The sequence below is a fragment of the Protopterus annectens genome, chromosome 5.part0, assembly GCF_019279795.1.
Source record: "Protopterus annectens isolate FY-2018-M chromosome 5.part0, PAN1.0, whole genome shotgun sequence".
NCBI classification, from domain to species: domain Eukaryota; kingdom Metazoa; phylum Chordata; order Ceratodontiformes; family Protopteridae; genus Protopterus; species Protopterus annectens.
In genome coordinates this window covers 1,924,253,883-1,924,267,501 of record NC_056735.1, presented here as the reverse complement: position 1 = coordinate 1,924,267,501, position 13,619 = coordinate 1,924,253,883, and positions in this window count along the sequence as shown.

Genomic DNA, 13,619 nt, shown 5'->3' with positions numbered 1-13,619 from the left:
TTGTACCCCAACTCTGCATGATTGCAAGGTCTACTCATGGGCACATCCCTTGGAGTTCACACACTGCCGTCACTATTGCTTTGGGGGTAGGGTTAGATCTGCCACCATTCCTGAACCTGACTGTGTGCAGATACAGCCATTTGTAGCATATTTAGGATCCCTGCTGCAGTGCACTGGTGTGTCATGCTGACACACCCTCCTCAACCCTCCTCGCCTTCAGCCTTTTTGCAGATGCTTGACAATTATGACCTACAAATGTGTGTCAGTTTGCAGTGTCCCATGCACTAAACACCACGTGTAACAGCCTAGTCCCAGCTAATAATGTGGACCACAGTATTATGTTATGCCATAGTGTAGATCTGTAACAGTTGCCATTGTAATACTGGTATATACACAGTTGTTGCACTGTATAAGGGTGATATTTCACACATGGCCCTACTGTAGGCCATGTATCCTACCATTATGTTCATCCCTGTGGACATATTTCACAATGACAGGATGTTAGTTATCTTGCAGGTGTCTGACATACCCTTCAGATTCCCCATTACGGTCACCACTGTGATGCAGTGCATTTAACAGCAACAATATGTGAACATGTACTCAATGCATTATGGGTAAGTGTGTTAGATGTGTGCATGGAATATACCATAGCCATTACATGCCGGTTGTATTGGCAAGCATCAATATAAACCATACTCACCAGCTACAGGCTGCTGCCTTGGTGTTATACCAGAGGGACCTACAAAAGAGTGTGAGAGATGCAATGACAATGGCCACAGCTGTGGCATTGCTGCAGGGTGGGTGCAGTATTACAGTACATCAGCAGTACAAGTCCAATATACTACCGCTTATACACATCTGTTTATTACTACTACTATGCAGCAGACAATATATATGACATCTCACATATGCAGGATCTACCTGTACAGTTGCAGATGCATACACAAAAGTGGTCTACTGATCTGCCCTGTGGCCTTACCTGCTTGCTCCTTGAGCAGGTGTGTGGGTAGCACCCACCTCCACAGTAGTTTCTGCCATTTGTTGGGTGTGCGGGTGGACAGGTACCATGAGGCTGGTGAGGAGCTCCTCAACACGAGTCGGGGTGGATGGCATGACCCCCCCTTTTGCGAGGTGATCCTTCTGGACTGCAGCAGCACGCTGACAGGCATTGCAAAGCAGGTCAGAACAATGATGATGGACCTGCTCATAACTGCGGTTTTGCAGGCCATCATTGACCCTGTGGACTAGATCATTCCACAGGGCGGTCAGCCCGTGCTGCTCATGGGCGGCCCTGCTGAACAGAACCAGATAGTGCTGTATAAGGTGGTTCAAGATGGCCTCATTTCCCGCCACTGAATACCCGAGTAAACGGCCGTGGGACATATTGCCTGATAGGCATAAAGATGGAAACAGGTCTGAGCATCTCATACAGCAAGGTTACCATAGTTCTTAATACACATCTCTGTGACCCCCCCACCATATCAGTGACAACAAACTATTCATGCAACTCAATAGGTAGGGCTACAGCTTACCTACCATTGGGACATATATTGTATTGTACAACACTTTGTGCTATGTGTTTATAGCCATGTACCCTGTGTGGACACTATCATGGCTGGCCTGTTATGGAGTATTTCACATGCATGCCATTGTCAGGGCTACTATGGTACCATATATGCATGTGGTATGCTTGCTATGTGATTGCTGCACATCTGTCATTCTGTGTTATTGGGGATATCTATGCATGCTGTTGGACATGTTCCGGGATTGTGTGGACTATTATTACCCACATATGCTCTATAACAGTGACACAATTGCATGTTTAGGGAATAGTTACCAGCAGAACCACCTCTCCCACCTCATCTGGACATGTTACCAGGCCACATCACATGTGGGACCCACCCTGGCGCCTCCTCATCTACTGGTCCACAAACACACACACACACACACACACACACACACACACACACACACACACACACACACACACACACACACTCACATTCCACCTCAATACCTAGCTGTCCCTGATTTTACAGACAGTCCCACGTTTATTCACATAAGTTCCCCATCCTGCTTCACACTTGGTAACATACACTCATTAATACCACTCATTAACATATCATTCCTCTAAATGCCTAGACGAGTGATCACAACACAAGACCCATTACTCCATTACCTCCTTGACTTGATTGGAGTAGGTTTTACATGGCCTCACTGCTGTCATCCAGTGTTCACCCTGTGTATGTCCAGACATCGTGAGCATGGCCTCTATATGTTAGGGGCTACTAAGTTCACGCCATAATGTCACGCACTGGAGTGTCATGTGTAAGTATTGCTCAGTACATTCCAGATCTGCTGCTTAATCAACCTATCATGTGGACAACAGTAATATATGGATACACTCCCTGGTGTTGTCTAGTAATTCCCCCAATGCATCTGTAATGCTGCATATGTGGGCAGTCGTTCACCTCTCTACTGATTGCAATATTAAGGGTATACCTGGAGTCTACTTCCCCTCCTAATGCATGTTCCATGCTATAGACCTTATTATACTATCAGCTGTCCTGTGATTACATATCAGACAAGTATTCATGGTGTCTCATGTGTCAGTCCATGTCCATGTACTGCATGAACCCAAAGGGAAGTTCTGCCATATGAACAACCCCCCCCCCCCACACACACACAAACACACACACACACACACAGGTGAGGTTGCACAAAGATAGTTCACACAGTCCTCCCATTACCCATCTGTCAACATGCATAACATATGGCACTCAACAGAATGCAGTGCAGCTATAGTCAATCCATGCTAGCAACAGTATACATGTGTGTGATGCATGGGCTGTATTAGTAGATGATGCCCCTTCCCATGGAAAACACTGCACCCATGTACACAGTATTGCTGTGCACCTGTTCTGCACCCTGCCATGTACTGTGCACCAAACCTTACAGGTGTACAAACCATTGCTGAATGTATATTACTGTGTCAGTTATGTCTGCTCTAATGTACACAGCCCCTATGATTTTTAGCGACACATACCTGGGATGATATGTGGACAGATGTCATTTGTGAATGCCTGATGTCTGGTTTACAGATTTCAACATCATCAGTACATGTATGACCAATCCAATTCTATTATATTGACAACCATCAGACCGTACAATGGCTATGGGAGTATACACACTCTTATTGATATGACGCACTCTTCCTCGATCTGCCATGGGACCACATCACCACATATTAACAGTACATGAGACTGATATGTGACATATGTCCTGTACTTTCACATGCAGTGTCTAAGAAATGTGTTAGATGTGCAGATGCTGACCGCGATGCATACACTCCGTGGGTGCATATGTGTGCACGCCCTTATCATGACAGTTTGTTGCACCTATTGTTATGTGTACTACAACAGTCACTATTCCTGGCAGGGGTATACAAGCATGGGCCAGCTGCATTTGCCAGTATATGGTCAGTCTGCCCTACACTTGTACCCCAACTCTGCATGATTGCAAGGTCTACTCATGGGCACATCCCTTGGAGTTCACACACTGCCGTCACTATTGCTTTGGGGGTAGGGTTAGATCTGCCACAGTTCCTGAATCTGACTGTGTGTGGATACAGCCATTTGTAGCATCCTTAGGATCCCTGCTGCAGTGCACTGGTGTGTCATGCTGACACACTCTCCTCAACCCTCCTCACCTTCATCCTTTTTGCAGATGCTTGACAAGTGTGACCTACAAATGTGTGTCAGTTTGCAGTGTCCCATACACTGAACACCACATGTAACAGCCTAGTTCCTGCTAATAATGTGGACCACAGTATTATGTTATGCCATAGTGTAGATCTATAACAGTTGCCATTGTAATACTGGTATATACATGGTTGTTGCACTATATAAGCGTGATATTTCACACATGTCCTTACTGTAGGCCATGTGTCCTACCATTATGTTCATCCCTGTGGACACATTTCGCAATGACAGGATGTTAGTTATCTTGCAGGTGTCTGACATACCCTTCAGATTCCCCATCACGGTCACCACTGTGATGCAGTGCATTTAACAGCAACAATATGTGAACATGTATGGAATGCTTTATGGGTAAGTATGTTAGATGTGTGCATGGAATATACCAAAGCCATTACATGCCAGTTGTATTGGCAAGCATCAGCATAAACCATACTCACCAGCTACAGGCTGTTGCTTTGGTGGTATACCAGAGGGACCTACAAAAGAGTGTGAGAGATGCAATGTCAATGGCCACAGCTGTGGCATTGCTGCAGGGTGGGTACAATATTACAGTACATCAGCAGTACAAGTCCACAGTACTACCGCTTATGCACATCTGTTTATTACTACTAGTATGCAGCAGACAATATATATGGCATCTCACATATGCATGATCTACCTGTACAGATGCAGATGCATACACAATAGTGGTCTATTGATCTGCCCTGTGGCCTTACCTGCATGCTCCTCAGCCGGTGTGTGGGTAGCACTCACCTCCACAATGGTTTCTGCCAGCTGTTGGGTGTGCGAGCGGGCAGTTGCCACAAGGCTGGTGAGGAGCTCCTCAACACGTGTCGGGGGGGATGGATGGCATGACTCCCCCCCCCCATTGCTAGGTGATTCCCCCTGGACTGCAGCAGCACGATGACAGGCATTGCAAAGCAGGTCAGAACAATGATGATGGACCTGCTCATAACAGCGGTTTTGCAAGCCATCATTGACCCTGTGGACTAGATCATTCCACATGGCGGTCCACTCCTGCTGCTCATGGGCAGCCCTGCTGAACAGAACCGGATAGTGCTATGGTTCAAGATGGCCTCATTTTCTGCCACTGAATACCCGAGTAAACGGCCGTGGGACATATTGCCTGAAAGACATAAAGATGGAAACAGGTCTGAGCAACTCATACAGCAAGGTTACCATAGTTCTTAATACACATCTCTGTCACCGCCCCACCATATCAGAGACAACAAACTGTTCACACAACTCAATAGGTATGGCTACAGCTTACCTACCATTGGGACATATATTGTATTGTACAACACTTTGTGCTATGTGTTTATAGCCATGTTCCCTGTGTGGACACTATTATGGCTGGCCTGTTATGGAGTATTTCACCTGCATGCAATTGTCAGGGCTACTATTTTTCCATATATGCATGTGGTATGCTTGCTATGCGATTGCTGTACATCTGTCCTTCTGTGTTATTGGGGATATCTATGCATGCTGTTGGACATGTTCCAGGATTGTGTGGACTATTATTACCCACATATGTTCTATAACAGTGACACAATTGCATGTTTAGGGAATAGTTACCAGCAGAACCAACTCTCCCACCTCATCTGTACATTTTACCAGGCCACATCACATGTGGGACCCACCCTCATCTGCTGGTCCAGCACTACCTTCAGGTGGAACCACCTCAGGGGATGTTGCCCTCTTGGGGCACACATAGACATGATCCTGTCACCCGAGGTCAGATCCAGGGACTGTTCCATAGGGATCTCCACAGACACTTGTGGGATGTACTACAGCACCTTGAGGCATCCAGTACAAAATCACAGGGTGCACATGCTCCTCCTGCTCAGCTACCAGGCCAGGCACCTTCAGGGTCTTGGACTGCTGTTGTGACTAGCAATGGGTGGGGGCCTTGTTCTCATTGTTTTGATATGGGGGCTCATGGGTATTCTACATCGCAGACCACGCACACCATTCAGAGTGTTTACCCACCACATGTGTCATATACCATGCCTGTAGGCTGTTCTCTATAGCTACCAACCTGAACCACCTCCACAAATATACCTGCTTATCTTCCCCATATCACCATTCCCTACTTCGCAGACAAGGGCAATGTGGTCCCAACAAGGGGTTCACATGTGACATACCCATCCATGTTGCACACACTTACAGCTGTATATATTTGTGTGTATTGTTATGTGTGCTGTTACCTCACACATAGCATGCAGCACTGTGGTGGTAATATAGGGGACATGTATTTACATACATATATATATATATATATATATATATATATATATATATGTGTGTGTGTGTGTGTGTGTGTGTGTGTGTGTGTGTGTGTATGTGTGTGTGTTTGTATATATGTAGACATACGCATATATATAAAAAATATATATATATATGTCTTATATCTATATATGTGTAGATAGGTTTACTATTGTTTCTTCGAAAAGAAAAACATTTTCTGTTCGGAAAAACGAATATTAATACTGAAATTAAAAAAAACAAATGGTGACAATGTTGAACCAAATGGTCAACACATTTGACTAGACATTGTTGTCGAAACAACCAAGTGACAGCAGTATAGGAGCTGATCCTATACCACACCCCCCTACTTATATATTCTTAATCCGAGTTCGCACTACAGTGGGGATGTGGATGAATTTCCACTCCCCACTGTACTGCGATCTCCATGTAGATAGTCGACTTTTACTTATGTGAATGCAGTAGTGCATTCACATAAGTATAGTCGACTATCTGGTTCACAAATGTTTGTGCGCTCGACATTCTGATGTCCGGCAAATTGCAGCTGACAGACTGTTGTTTGCACAAACATATGTAAACCCTGTAGATATGTATTATGTTGTATATATGTGCTTATATATATATGTCTACATATGGGTATCTGTATATCTGTAGACATACATGTATATATATATATATATATATATATATATATATATATATATATATATATAATCTACACATATACATACCTATATATGGGTTGCATTCAGATATCAGGTCCACAATCACTAACACTCCTTCCTGCACAGCTGCACTGCTCTGCCTTACTACAACACAGACAGGTGCCACATGTGGACAGAGCCTAACATTAGGGGTGTATATATAGGGCCAGATTACAGGTAAGCCTATTACACACCTATGGCATTTCAGCATGCTACAATACATGTTAACCTGAGTGTTCTGCAAGTGGTGGGCTGTAAAACCCACGTGTCCATCATTATAGCATTACTTCCACTGTCAGCTATTGGTTAAAGTAATATACATCCTTTCCATTACACAATACACACTATGTTGGCTTACATCTTGTTAGTCGGTGTTGCTCTGCACAGTTGACGGGTATGGCCCACTACCCACAGGGACAGACTCTATTGTCCATAGCAGTTGTTCAGCTGAACATGATTACAACAGCAACACCTGATGGCACATAAATATCATTCCACATCATCTACCCCAGTATTATGGACTAAGTACTGCAGTCAATTAAATGCATATACACTTCACATACCTGTTGTGGGAATGAGGTCTGTTGTGGATGGTGTAGTTGTAGGATGTTTTTTTTTCTCCTCAGCTATGGCCTTAGCCTGCTTCATTTGTTTCTGTTTTTGGTTTGGTTGTGGATCTGTTTTCTCTCTCTCTCTCTCTCTCTCTCTCTCTCTCTCCAGTAAATGGATTGAGCTGCTGGGAATAGATTGCAGCATGACTTTTGTAGGTGATGCATATGATCAGGTGATGGCCTCTGCGCCAATCAGTGTTCACCACTTGCTACCTGCATGCAGCATGCTGTGTAGTATTTCCAATAACCACTGTCATGGAAGTACTACACAGCATGCTGTGTAGTACTTCCAATAACCACTGTCATGGCAACCCACTACTATAAATCCCTACAACATGTGGGCGTGATCCATTTACCTTTCCTGTATGGTGGACATCCTTCCTGTGTGTGGGTAGCAGTGTTACAGACAGCAGGTAGCAATACCTCTTACAAGTGAACTTGCACACTTAGGCCAGCTACATATTTGTATGAGGTTCCAGAACTACAAACAGAGTGTGAGTAGTGTTGTTGTATGCATTGTATAGCACCAGTGTTACAGAGTTTGTGTGTACATGCTAGTTTAACATGGACTGCAATCTGTCTGCATAGCTCTCAACTGTGTGCCTATCCACTTGATGGCCAGAGGTGTGCCTGCGTTTTATCTGCCCACACATAGGTCTTGTGTCGGATATATCACTGGCAGTGTGTGTGTTGAGAGCTATCAGTACATGGCTACATCCATTTGTTTCTGACTTCATATTCCTGACTAAGGGTATTTTGCAGACTATCCTGTAACACCAGCAACTTACTTAGTGTATGACAACACTATTTCACATATGGGCCTGTGTTTCAGCCTCTGTCCTCCACCTACATACCAGGCTTTGTCCATATGACATGCTGTCAGGGGCTATGTAGTGGCCTATGAGTATGTCATGCTGCCATTCCTGCCATCATTCCACTGCTGTTATGGCCCCCATACATATTGTGAGGTTGGGTCCATATATGTGTGGGCTTCATCAGTACAATACATGTATGCCCTTATGCAGTCTAGAGGTCAGTGTATGTAACGGTGGCATATGCCCCTATATGTCAGTCCATGGGGGGGGGGTGAAACATAACTAACATAGGCTGTTGGAACATGTGAGGCATATCAGGGGTAAGCTGCCTTAAGGTATCTGGGTGTACATTACCATATAATTCACCTTGGGTAAATGCAGGCCTACTGCTTCCTGCCATGCAGACTGTTCTGTTTGTCAGTGTGATTGTGATGGTTTCAGTTATGCCTTGTTATGTAACAGATACATCCCATTGTGTCAACTGATGTTTTTACCCCCTAGGGATTGTGTACAGAGTGGAGATAGAGGCTGTTGGACTATACATCTGCATTACTTACTGTTGTTTGATAGTTATCCTGTGGCCCAGTCTGTATTTACTGTTGTACTACTTGAAGGCCTTGGCCTGGACAGCAACCTATGTTATGCTTTCCAGAATACTGTATTAATTGATCTGTTTCTGAGTTCCATTATTCTGTTTATATGTATTAAAAAGTCTAAACAGCTATATGACATGGCATATACAACTGTGACAGTACACAAATAAAGCTTTCTCATGTATGCAGACCTGTGTGTGGTGTTATATCCTTTGACCTCTTTGTGGGTATATGTTTCAGGTGACAATTTTCTTTTATATGGGTGACTCAAATGGTGTCCAGTTGATAAGATGGCAACTGTAGGAATATTGACTGTTAAATATGATATGCACCCTCAAAATATGTATCTTCCTATACATATCTGTGTATGTGTGTATGTTTAGTTACATATATATATATATATATATATATATATATATATATATATATATATATGTATCTGCATATATGTGTGTGTGTGTATATGTACCTTAGGAATGTTTATTGCTTCCACATTGTACATTCCTTATGGTAGCCAGACTGTACTGCATGATATGTTATTGATACCAGCCTGACATCATACAGGTGGGATGGATTACTGTTAACATCTTGTGCCAATGTTGTGTCTGGTCCTGGTTATGGGACTTGCAACAGTTGGTATTGTATTGCAGGGCAGACCTGTTTGGCTGTGGGGGGGGGGTAATATCAATAAGTATAAGACATATGTAGCTTGGGCGGCCTCACCCCCATTAACGGTGCCTGTGGTCATATATGTATTTGTTATTTTCTCTTTTATATCTATAGAAATATATCTGTATATACATATATATATATATATATATATATATATATATATATATATATATATATATATATATATATATATATCCATCCATATAGATGTAGAAATATATATCTATAGATGTATGCATATGTGTGTGCGTGTGTGTGTGTGTGTGTGTGTGTGTGTGTGTGTATATATATATATATATATATATATATATATATATATATATATATATATATATATATATATAGATACATATATATATATATATATATATATATATATATATATATATATATATATATATATATATATATATAAATATAAATATATATTTATATATATATATATATATATCTATATATATATATATATATATATATATATATATATATATATATATATACATACAGACATACATCTACATGTTTAAATACATTTCCTGTAATGCAGAATGCCTGTGCTGGATGATATGCTTGGGAAAACATGAGGCTTATGTGTGTCTGACATGGCTTAGTGGTAAGTCCCTTTTGCTATGGTGTGCAGGGTCCTGGGTTTGAGTCTTGCAGAGGTTGTTTATTTTGTTGCTGGGAAGAACAAGGGCCATTGGATACAGAGTGATTAAGGCACTTTTAAGCAGTTGTAAGTGGGTTTGCATGGGTTTACGCAAAGGTAAGCACTGCTAACTTCTGGTTACAGTTTCTTATACTCAGTTAGCTTCTAAATTGCTTAACCTGTGTAAGCATTGCTTACCCTCATGCAAACAGGCTTAAACCCTGCTTACTGCTGCTTAAAAGTGCTTACTTCCACTTACCCCTGCGCTAATTTCTTTAAAAAAAATGAAAAAAGGGTTGATAGGAAAGTGGTGAAAAAGGGGCACAAAGAGGGAAAGACAGTAGGGAAAATAGTTAGGGATGTGCAGAAAGGGTGTAGGGAAGGTCCATAGCTGCCCATTTCTTCTACAGCAACAGCTGTGCATATACACTGAATTTGGAGATAGATTTGGACACTTATACCCCTGAGAAAAGTGTGAGGACAAAAATAATATGTTGTTAAGCCAATTAGACCAGATTTCATATGTCCTGTATTCGTGTGTGAGCAATGGCCAGTTATGTATGGGCTGAGATTTTTATTTGGGAACAGATTGCCCTTTTTTTTTCAGGTGAGAGTGGGATGCTAAGGAGGGATAGTAGGTATATTTGGGGAGGTAGGTTGGGTAGGTTAACAGACAAGACAAACAAGATGCATGCAGGGGCTGTATATGACACATGTGGAGGAGTAAACACCTTGATAAGGAGGGGTGTTGGTAAATCAGAAGATGTCCTGTATTCGTGTATGAGCAATGGCCAGTTATGTATGGGGCGAGATTTTTATTTGGGAACAGATTGCCCTTTTTTTTTCAGGTGAGAGTGGGATGCTAAGGAGGGATAGTAGGTATATTTGGGGAGGTAGGTTGGGTAGGTTAACAGACAAGACAAACAAGATGCATGCAGGGGCTGTATATGACACATGTGGAGGAGTAAACACCTTGATAAGGAGGGGTGTTGGGAAATCAGAAGCCCATGAGCCCCCTAGTGGAAACAGTGGGACTGAGGTCCCCACCCATGGGCAGTCACCACTGCACCTTCACAGCTCCGAAGGTGGCTGTGCTGGGGGCTGAGTAGGAGAGCTAGGCCAACCCTCTAGTCATGACACATGGCTCTGAAGCTAGCGTAGCAGACCTCCGACCTCCCTTCGTAGCTTGCTGTGCACCATGACCCAGACCTGGCGATGGGTGACAAGTTCCTATCTGCACCCACTCCCGGGGGGGTGAGCACCATCCCCTGAGTTTGTTCCACCCGAAGGTGGTGCAGGCAGAGTGGATGAGAAGCTCCTGGGTTGGGCCCCAGACATGCTGGTGCCCGGTGCCATGGCCAGCTAAGGTGGGACAGGGTGGTCCGCCGGGACCTGCCTTCGCAAACATGGTATGGTGTTTACGTTTTATCACCATATGTGGGTTAGTGATAGTCAACACATTCCAGGATTAGGTATAACAGCATGCACAGATATTCCCATTAACCCTACAGTTATATTTGATCTATTCCATAAAAAAAATTCTTTATATTTAAATGTTTTAACTATTGCTGTTGTACACTTGGGGGGATGCTGCTGGGGGATATGCGAACACCTATGAGCGGCCTCGCTCATTCTTCCTCCTAACCTGCTGTTCTTGATTGCAGGGGCATGTATATTCTGACAGCTCTGCTCTCAGACACACCCCCTGCACTCATACATGCTCTGTGTCTGTTTAGGAGCTCAGGCAGTGCGCCTTCATTAATATGCATGGCATGCTGCCATCCTGCTCCTAAATGGCCGCTTCCGTGCAGGACTAAACTAGTCCTGCACAGAAGGATAGTGAATCCAGGGGAAAGTTTAACACATTCCTTCTACTTTAATCAGAACAGAAGTTCATCAGAAAGTGTAAAACGTAGATCCACCACAAAAAATTTAAAAAGACTGCACATAAATCATGTGATCCATATAGCCAATGAAAGATAAAATCAATGGTGTCACAAACTAGAAAAATTACCCTGAAAATTTAAAGCAATAGAAATAAAAAGCAACTGCAATTTGTTAAAAGCATGTATAAATCAAGTTAACTTTCAAGTAATATTAAATCATTAAGGCTTGTAAAAAAAAATATTTAATGCCAATTATTTCATTAAGACATGCATCTGGAGCCTTTTGACACAGGCCTCCACTGAAAATTGGCTTTGTTCCAATACAGACTTTTCTGGTAAACAAATGTTAAATAAAATAAATAAATACAAAGACCTGGGCTCTGTCTACCCTCAGTCTAATTTGCAAACTGGTTCCTTACATTCTAATTGAACTTTATACTGTTTAGTTAAGCAGTCAGCATTAACTGAGTCAATTACAGAAAAGAAAAACTTCTTAAAATCCATACAAAAAGCAACATGTTTGGCTAGTGCATTTTTATGGGCAGTTTTCCTAATGGCTAAAACATGCCCATAAATCTGTCTGTTCGAACATCAAACAGTCTTGCCAATATAAAATGCATTACAAGAACCACAGACAGCTGCGTAAACTGCGTGTTTTGAAATGCAGCTGAACCTTTCCTTTACTCAAACCACTATCATTGAAATGTTGAAAAAATACTGAGGTTGAATTGTTAATGAACCTATATTGCTTACAAAAAGTACAACCTTTCTTACAGGTACAACAGCAGGAAAAAATGATTATGTTCAAACATAAAGCTAAACCTAGCTCATCACCTAAGACTTTATACAAGTCTATGTTTCCCAAAATGACGTTCCAGTTTTCTTCTTGATCAACCACATCTCATTACAAATTGGAATAGGAAAAGCAAAACACAAACTTTCTTTAGGGATGTCAGAGAAAACATCTGGGGCCTGATTAGCAGAAATCTTTAAATGTTTCTTGTCCAAAATTGGATGGGCTTTGGATGTCTTTAGCACCAAAACCTCACATTCAATGTTACCTAACCAGTCCGAATTATATCTCCTGTCAATGAAAAAAAGTCTTTAGCTTAGTCAACTCTTGCAGAAATGTAAACTCGTCTGTAGGGACTCTACTGAGTCTAATCATCTGTTTTTTAATCACCCCTCTTTTCATATGGGAGGGGTGTAAACTGACCTTGTGGAGGTACTGGTTAATAAAGGTCAAGACCTTACTCACAAGAGAACAAGATGTGGTGTTATATGAAATTCCTAGGTCAAGGAAGTACAAGGTATCAGCAAAACCACTGATGGTGAACCACAAAAAATAAGTGCTCTTGATGTATTCCACAAAGCACTTAAATTCATCTAAAGCCCAACTCCAAAGAAAAAAGAGATCATCCATGTATCTCCTGTGGAACAAGATTTTCTCTGCTAAAGGATGCTTCATCACAAATTTCTCTCCCCACATAGCCATGACTAAGTTTGCAAAAACAGGGGTGACCGTTGCCCCCATGGGTACTCCCAAGGTTTGTTTGTAGAGTTTATCAAAAAAAACTAAAGTAGTTATTGTGAAGAACTAAGTCCATAAGGTCAAATCATATTAATCTTGTCCACCTCAACAGTGGTATGAGATTCAAGTATCCCC